Below are 9,410 nucleotides of genomic sequence, written 5' to 3' on the forward strand. Positions count from 1 at the left end.
GATAAAATAAATATAAAAAATCAATTCCTCACTACTAGTGAACTTTAGATTGAGATTGTGACATTATGGGGCATATTTATCAAGTTTCTAAAAACTTCCATCAACTCGGAATTTTGGGGGAAAAAACAATCAAAATGTTTGACCTGCAAACGTGAATCAAAAAAATTAGATTTCTAAAAGTCCACCAAATGACTCCAAAATTGGTTGTAGGAGGTCCCCCATAGGCTAAAACACCAATTTGGCAGGTTTTATATGGCAAATAGTCAAATTCGATTCTTCTTAAAGAGAAAGTACAGGATAAATTTCAAAATTCTAATTTCTAATTTTTTTTAAACAAATCGAATTTGAACTATTCCGTAGTCGAATTACACTAAAATAAACTCAAAATTAGAATTTAAAAATTAGAATTTTCAATTTGACCCTTGATAAATCTTCCCCTAAAAATTGCCATAGAATCACTGCAGGACATCTATATAAAAAGAAGTAACTATGGGGGGTTGTGGATGCACACCTGAGGCCAATTTCAAAAAGTTTAAAGCCCTGTCTAAATAATTCAAGTAAATATGCAAGTGCATGTAATTTTGAAACAGGGTTTTTTTGTTACAAAGTTATGATCATAATATTGATAAGCCACCATACCATGTCAAGGTAAAACCCCACATGGTGGTCCCTAACTTATTTATCTCTAATCATAGTAAAAAAGGAATATTACCTCTCTGTATAGTACCAATTCTTTATGTAAACATCTCCTGTGCCTTGGTTTCAAACTCTGTGCTAAATCCTCCTCCGCCAACTGCTGAGCGGCTTTTAAGAGGGAGAGACTGCCTTAACCAGTGCCCATTTTAGAAAGTAGAAGTAAGGTGTTGTAATTAAAAACAAAGTAAAGTGATATGTGCAGTATCTCTTATATAAAAAAAAGACCCACATTTTTAAAAATATGAAAAGATACCATATCACCTTTAAAATAAAACCCTTCATCTCCATATTACAGTCGTTATAACACTCCAAATGAAACTCTATAGTTTTCAAACCTTGGTTGTGAGGTATACAAGTGTGTAACCCCACCACATACAGTGGCCCAACTTTATTCAGTGTCCCAAACAAAATCATCTAATATATGTAGGACATGTTAAGTGTCTCTCAGATAAAACCTCAAGGTACAAACACATCTATTAACTCTCATTTACCCCACACAAGAAAGGATTGGTCTTTCTTCAAGACAACATTTACTCTTGTGTATTTTGGGAGGTGGTAGAAAATGGGAATATTGGGTTGCATAGGGAAACATTATAAGCCCTTAGACAAAATGTTAGTTGATCAGGGATGAAAGTTTTTTAGACAGGTTTAATCGTCTTTTTTTTTTTTTTGCAGCATATATTTCTGATGATCCACTTATCTTCCTCTTTCACACTGGACTCTTTTCTTTCTTTTTGTAGTTCCAGCTTGCTCTTACTTTTTCATGATCTCTAGTTGGCTGTGATGTTGCTTGTAAAGCCTTACTCTCACAATCACTCTGTGAGGAAACAGAAGAGGGAGAAGAGCAGCAGAAAGTATCCTTGTCCATATGAGTCATCAGTGCATTAAAAGAAGACATGCTAAGGAAGCCCCGGAAATTTTAATATAGATTTTGGTTTTCTGTTCACAAAACCACATTGTGACTCACACATGTTAACTTTTACTTTTTCATCATCTCTCATGTCTTGATGGTATTACTTAATTTTACTTTCTATAACCAAATCCTCCTCTTTCTTAACCTTAAATGGATGCTGTCATGATATTTATGACGTAGTTTTTATTTCTAAATTACACTGTTTACACTACTAAATTCCTGAACCAGCAAGTGTATTTTTCTTTAGTAATATTGGTGTGTAGGCAGCCATTTCAGGTCATTTTGCCTGGTCATGTGCTTTCAGAAAGAGCCAGTACTTTAGCATGGAACTGCTTTCTGGCAGGCTATTGCTTCTCCTACTCAATGTAACTGAATGTGTTGCAGTGGGACCTTGATTTTATTATTGAGCACTGTTCTTAGATCTACCAGGCAGCTGTTATCTTGTGTTAGGGAGCTGCTATCTGGTTACCTTCCCATTGTTCTGTTGATGGGCTGCTGGGGAGGGGGGGTATCACTCCAACTTGTAGTAAAGACTGACTAAAGTCACATGACTGGGGGCAGCTGGGAAACTGACAATATGTCTATCCCCATGTCAGATTTCAAAATTAAATATAAAAAAATCTGTTTGAGGAATGGATTTCAGTGCAGAATTCTGCTGGAGCAGCATTATTAACTGATGCGTTTTGAAAAGAAGACAGTTTTCCCATTTAAGCATCCCTTTAAGCATCAAGTTCTGATTGAGCTTGTCACAAAGAATATATTTTACTATGTTCATGTCTTGTTGAACTTGTGTCCTTATCTTTAAACAAGATCCTTCTTATAATTGATCAATGATTGCATCAAGTTAATGGAACACTCAGTTAAGACTGCATTCCACCTCTAGTTATAAGTGTCTCCAGCCACCTTATCGCATTTACCTGCTTGTCAATATGGAAATGTATACCTAGCACAGGTTATGTATTACATTTTTTTGTATGTGAAAGGACGAGGAGAGAGTAATTCTTCCACTTTACAAAGCACTGGTAAGGCCCCATCTATAATTTGCTGTGCAGGTTGTCTCCAGTGCTAAGTTGGGGTTGCATACTCTGGAGAAGAGGCGCTGATAACTATGTATAAAAATATAAGGGGAACATATAATACATATAAAAAGGGGGGTCCAGGATTTTATTGTGCCAAAAACATCACAGCAAAGGCCTTACACGTTTCGTGCCTTGGGGGCACTTAGTCATAGGCTAAACAAACACTGAAACATATAATACTCTAATTCTATATTTACAGCTAGTCCTTTCAGTAGACACAAGGGCCAATTTTGAAAGATTTTTACAGTGAAAGCTGTGAAGCTGTGGTGCTCTCTGCCTGAATCAGCCATACTGTCAGAGACATTGTATAGCTTCAAAAAAGGAGTGAATGGCTGTTTAGCAAGTGAGAAAATACAGAGTTATCGAAAATAGCTCTTGGTATAACGTTTTATCAAGGGACTGTTCAAACTAAGGCAAATTAGAAAAGAAGGATTTTTACCTTCCTATGGATCAACTTGCCTAGCGGCTGCGCATGTGCATTAGAGTGAAAAGCCAAACTTTAACAAAAAAAGTCAGCTATTTCGTTCTACTGTGCATGCACCTGCCCCGGGAAATTTGCAGAAAGAAGAAGCCAGAAGAGGATCGCTCTGTGGTGCTCACTAGAATAACCCAGGGCTGGTGCAGTTTTCTGCTGATAGGAGCACCGGCCCAGGTGTTTCAGGTAAGTAAATACATTCACGTGGGGGTGCCTAACATTTGGCACTCCCAAGTGGGATACGACTTTACTTCACCTTTAAAATTTTCAGTTTGCACACAGTAGTCTCTGGATGTCAATATGTTAATATTGTCCTCTTTCATTTTCAGTGGTTGTCAGGACAGTGCATTGCTCAGGTGGTGCTGTGAACACTTTCATAGGTAATAGCCAAAATCACTTAATTACTGGAGCAGGAAAGTTCTCTAATAAAATATTCTGCATAAATTCAAAAAATTCCTTTTTTCTTTTTACTCCTCTCCACTTTAATCTCAACATCTAAACACGTGCAAAATCATTACCTGAGAGTAGCATTTGCAATGGTTATTATATAGTATTAAAGTAAAATATTATAAATGCAAACGTATTATTAGCAGACCAGCTTTCATTATTGATTCCTTTCAGATTCCTAAGCAGTCAGTGCTTGCACAGCAAAAGACAAATAAATACAAAGGTTATATTACTGAAGAAAAAAATATCTTTTGGCAAACCTTACCTGCAGGGAATGCATTAACTTGATGCATTTTATTGTTATGAATCTAATAATATTCAGTAGTTTTTACATAGTACTATGCCAGGTAATAGCATGTGCTAGAGAACTGGTAAATGTGATCGCATTCTAAACCACTCCTAACATAAACTAATAGAGAAAAATACCATACAATATATAGTGAATAAAGTACCCCCTCTTGTAAAATATAAGGATATTATAAGTTACCGAGGAGTTTCATGACCATATAAAAACACGAGGCCGAAGGCCGAGTGTTTTTATACAGGTCATGGAACTCCGAGGTAACTTCTAATATCCTCATATTTTGCAACTGGGGGTACTTTATTTATTATAATACACAAGTTTCAGTGAGTCATGTGACAGAAATGACATCAGAACTCACCGTTTATAACTGATGACATCAGAACTCACCGTTTATAAGGATATCATTTACAAGATATTCATGGCTTTTGTGTATTATACAGATATATACAAATAACCCTTAAATATAGGCCTAAATTACTGAAGCAGTTGCTATAAAATGTTCTTATTTGTCCTGGAGTCACCTCTGCATCTGTTTTTTTTCCTTTAATCCATATATGGGTTTTTTTTGCCCTAGTTCTGTAACCAATAGTAATTAATATTTTATTACAGTTATTGCAATGAGACTAAAGAAAGGACATTTATTTGTTATAGGCTATTTACTGGAAATGTGCACACTTAGGGGGTTATTTTTAAAATCTGAAAATTTGTAATTATTTTCTAGGAAAAAATTTTGATTTTCCCCTTTATTGGCAGAGACACACGTGGAGATTCAGGGAGATTTCGGGCGACTAATCTCCTCGAACTGCTATCCCGCTGGAGATATCTATTCTAGCTGGCGGGAAAGCAATTTGTGATTTGTCGCCGGGCGACTAATCTTCCAGAATCTCCATGTGTGTCTCTGCCCTAAAACTCCAACCAGAAAAGAAAATCTTACTTTAGTAAATAACCCCCTAAATGGTCAAAAATATCAGGACACATTTCTAACCAGAAGTATCTGGACACGTACTTCATTAAAATGACATGTACTCAGTTACAACATTCCATGCCGAGTTCTAGAAAGTCAGAAGGTTAATTGCTAAATGGGCATTTTTAAGTTTTAGTGGCATGAAAGTAATTTCTAAAACTTTTAAAGGATATTTTGGCAAAATATATCCTTTCCCACACCAGGTGTCTCTTTATCTCTACTGATAAGCTTGCTATAATGTGCCTGATAAATAATGTTAAACATTACCTCAGTGGTAATGTGATGTGTTGTTCAAGCTTCACACATAATAAGATAATAAAGAAAAGATAATACAAATAAGAAAAAAATTACTCGATTTCTTAATGCCAAATATAAACAAAAATCAGTTCAATAGTTTAAGGCAGTCCAAGCCTAGGAAGCAAGGGCTGGGGAGACGCCATACTCCACTAGTATCGCCGCACAGGATTCTTTAGGAGTTGTATCATTAAGCAGCGTCAAACCCATTTCAAGTGCAGTTACGGTGCCATCACAAGTTCATTGGTGTGTAGTCAAAATGAAGGAGTCACTTTATTAGTCAAAAAACTATCAGAAACAGCCCCATCACAAGCTCATTGGTGCACAAACGGAACTTAAAAGTCACTCCACTGGTCCAAGGATCTATCAGGCCAAGTGAAACACCCCAAATAGAAACAAGTGGAGATTGATCAGTCTGACCAGATCAACAGACAATTCCATGGGCATCAAAGTCCACCATCTAAGCATTTTACTGTGTTGCAAAGATGAAATTCATTCAACAAATTACTAAATAAATTAGAAATATATTCAATAGTGTAATAAATACATTGAATAAACAAAAAATGTATAAATTAACAAAAAAATTGAACATACAAGCTTGCTTTAATCAATTAAAGCCGACAAACCAAGTTCCCAAATCTCGAATGTTTGAAATGTATTACGCATAAACAGCTCAAAAACATCAGCATGGCTGATACATTAGATAGCTTTAAGAAGGGGTTGGATAGCTTTTTCGCAAGTAAGGGAATACAGGGTTATGGGAAATAGCTCATGGTCCAAGTTGATCCAGGGACTAGTCCGATTGCCATTTTGGAGTCAGGAAGGAATTTTTCCCCCTCTGAGGCAAATTGGAGAGGCTTCAGATGGGCTTTTTGCCTTCCTCTGGATCAACTGGCAGATAGGTAGTTAAAAAAAAAGGTTGAACTCGATGGACATGTGTCTTTTTTCAACCTTACTTACTATGTTACTATGTTACTAAGTACTAAAAGCTGGCAAATTCATGTAGAAGTTAATAGGAAATGTCCTAGCAAAATTCAAGTGATTTGAGTTTTTTTTTTTTTAAGTCATTGGAAATGAGTAGATTGCATTCCTGATTTATTTTCATGTTTTTAGGCAATCAAGTTTTTAAGGTTCAAGCTATTTAATAAAAAGTGAATATTCCAGTTTGTTGAGTTTAATTTTTTTGTTTTTTGCTTTATAAAGAAAACTTGAATTTTCAAAATTTGATTCCTGATAAATATGCCTTCTAGTATTGTCATTATTCAGATGGACAATTTAATTTTGAGAGCTTTATTTTGAAACCATAGTAGGGATGTACTTGCATATTAGCATAGCATGAAAACAACTACACTGCACAATTTAAATCTAAATTTAACTTGGATTATGACAAAAGTAAATATCGGGTTTTTTTTGCCACTTATTAAAACTGTTAATGTGTAAATCTAATGTAAATCCCTGTTAGTACCTATTAAAAATAAACTCTTCAGTCCAGAAAGCAGATTTAAAAAGTGAATTAGATATAAACAGTGGATCCAAAAAATAAGATGGCTTTAGATGTAAATAAATCTGATGAATATTGTATTTTGATAATAATTTTTGCTCATCCATGACTAAGCTTCCCACTGCAGCTACAGAAGATTTTACCACTTATCATGGGCTGCATCTCTGTGTCATCTAATTGCTACTTCGTCTGATTTCAACCCTCGGTTATACAGAGAAGAGAATACACAGGATGAATAACCCATATAGTGTGGATGTGGACTACATTTTAAATGGCGTATGGAGTATACCGTATATACTCGTGTATAAGCCGACCCGTGTATAAGCCGAGGTACCTAATTTACCTAAGAAAACTGGAAAAATGTATTGACTCGTGTATAAGCCTAGGGGCCCCATGTCAGATTTCAAAATGTGAATATCGAGACATAAAAGTCAGCTCATTTTTACATTTAAAAGAAATGATTTAACAGATAAAATCATATTGAGAAGTTTGTAGACAATTTTGTAGACAATTTTGGGCGCCGCCATTTTGGGAGCGAACGCCGGCAGGGAAGGACGCGCCGCCCGGAGCTCCTGGACCTGCTCCGGGCGGCGATCGTGACAGTCAGTCACAGACAGTCCTGCTGGGGCCGCGGAAGGAGCGTATCTACGGTATGACCCGCGTATAAGCCGAGGTTGAGTTTTTCAGCACATTTTGGGTGCTGAAAAACTCGGCTTATACGCGAGTATATACGGTATGAGCTACAGTAGTTTGATGTTTCAGCAACTGCTTATAACATGTTTCGATTGCATATTAATTGGTACATCCATTTGCTTTTCTCCTACAAAAAAGATAAATGTGACATGTTGCAATAAGTGTATTGAAATCTTTCACAAGAAGTTTACAAATCCCCTGCATGGCATCAATGTGTGGCTTCTATTAGTGAGCCAATAGGGCACATTTATTACAGGTAGAAGCACAGTTGCTGACATTTTAAAGGGGCATACAATTTGTATTTTACCCTCTGGATTAAATGCCCCCCCATAATCTAGCAATGCACCAGAATAAGATTAAGATTAGTGATGGGCGAATTTGCGCTGTTTGGATTCGCTGAAAAATTCACGAATTTCACATGAAATTTGTGAAACGGCGCCGGTGTCTCGTTTTTGACGCCGGCGGCAAAATTTTTTTTTGATGCCGGCGAATTTTCGCGGGCGTTTCGCGCATTTATTCGCTGGCGACGAATCTCGCAAATTCGCGCCTGCCGAAGGAATTCGTCCATCACTAATTAAGATATTTTACCCTGAAACCATTATCGATAAAATTCTAATATACTCTTTCACATAATATCCTATTTAAACAAGTAATCATTTTTCAACTGATTTTCTTTGTGTGTTTAATAGTAAGGTAATACATTGATGATTACTAAGGTAGACACCCATGTTGATGTCAACGTTTTTTTTAAATTAAACATTTTAAATATGTAAAGAATTCCTTCAAGAAACCACAGGTCAAGCTTTCTGGAGAATAGACAACATAATTTTTCATTTGAAATAAAAACAAGCTATTTACATATCTAGTAGTTCCATTAAAGCAAATTGACTCAATGGAACTTGTCAGGACAAAATAAGAATGTTTGCACAGCGTACAGTGTTCTAGTCTGCAAACACTGCCTGGCTAAATAATAAAGCTTTTAAACATATGGTAAAGAGGAGTTAAAACTGACTCTTATTGCACAATATCATTCACTCAGCAGCAGCCCTTCTTGCTGGAGTTTTACTTCTGGAAATTAGGAGCAGACAATATCTGATGGCTATGACTCTAAGGGGCAAATTTACTAAAGTGCGAAGAGGCTAACGCTAGCGCAAATTCGCTAGCAAGACGTCATTACTTTACATCGCCGATTTACTAACAGGTGCTGGAAGTGGACCTACTCTAGCGCTACTTCATACCCTAACGCCAGGCAAAGTTGCGCTATGGCGAAGGGACGTAACTACGCTAATTCGCTAACTTGCGCATTTTGCTGAACGTTACCTCTTGCACCAGACTTTACTTTGCCAGGTCAGACCAGGCGAAGTTCAATACAATAGATAGGAGTTTGTCCAAAAATAGTTGAAATTTTTTCTAAGTCCCAAAAAACGCTGGCGTCTTTTACTTTTTTAAGAGTGAAAGGCTGAAAAATAGCGTAAATTTTTTTGGGGGTACCCTCCTTCCCCCCTACATTTCTTAACATATGGCAACTCATCGATACAGTGGTCACATGTGTAGGGCAATAGAACACCTTTATTTTATTCTTTAAAGGTTTCCTGGGCTTGTGTAGTGTAATGTAGTTGCTACAACATATACGTCCATTATATTTTAACTTTGTGCCGTATGCAAATTAGGCATAGCTAGCGTAACTTCATTTTGCGTGACGAAATAATGGTAGCGCAATTTCGCTACCGTTCGCCTCCCTGAGCACAACTTTGCATTTTAGTGAATTTGCGTGGCGCTGGCGAAACTACGCATGGCGAAGTGCGGCGAAGCTATCGCTGTCGCAACTCCGGATCTTAGTGAATTTGCCCCTAAATGACACCTCACAGCCTAGCAGGTGATATGCTAAAATTGAACACCTAGTTCCACCGTTACTACCTGGAATGCTTAGATGGAATGCTTACGTAAAATTCATACACTGAAAATTAAGGATCAAAAATTAACTATCGGAAAAAGAAGACATTAGTAGCATCCTTGATTATATTGAAAATGGTAGTTATTGAGA

Source organism: Xenopus laevis, chromosome 1S (genome assembly GCF_017654675.1).
Source record: "Xenopus laevis strain J_2021 chromosome 1S, Xenopus_laevis_v10.1, whole genome shotgun sequence".
NCBI lineage: Eukaryota > Metazoa > Chordata > Amphibia > Anura > Pipidae > Xenopus > Xenopus laevis.